Source organism: Plasmopara halstedii, assembly GCF_900000015.1.
Source record: "Plasmopara halstedii genome assembly, contig: Scaffold_3109, whole genome shotgun sequence".
Classification (NCBI taxonomy): Eukaryota; Oomycota; class Peronosporomycetes; order Peronosporales; family Peronosporaceae; genus Plasmopara; species Plasmopara halstedii.
This window is the reverse complement of record NW_020190012.1, coordinates 355,949-356,187: the sequence shown is the minus strand read 5'-3', so window position 1 is coordinate 356,187 and position 239 is coordinate 355,949.

Sequence of the window (239 nt, the reverse complement as noted above, 5' to 3'; positions counted from 1 at the left end):
ACAACGGAGATGACTACATTGCGAAAACTTTGATTCAGAAACATGTTAACAGCGTCTGGTTCAAAATGTGGACGGGGTGTACGATAGAGCGTATCCTTAAAAAAGTTACCTGTTTGGAAGTCAGCAAAAAAGCCTTGTATATTTCTCTTTTGCAGATCGATAGTCAATTCAAGAGAATCATTCCTTGCCGTAAATAGTTAACCGGTGATAATTTCGCGGCATCCATACTCTGGAAGCTT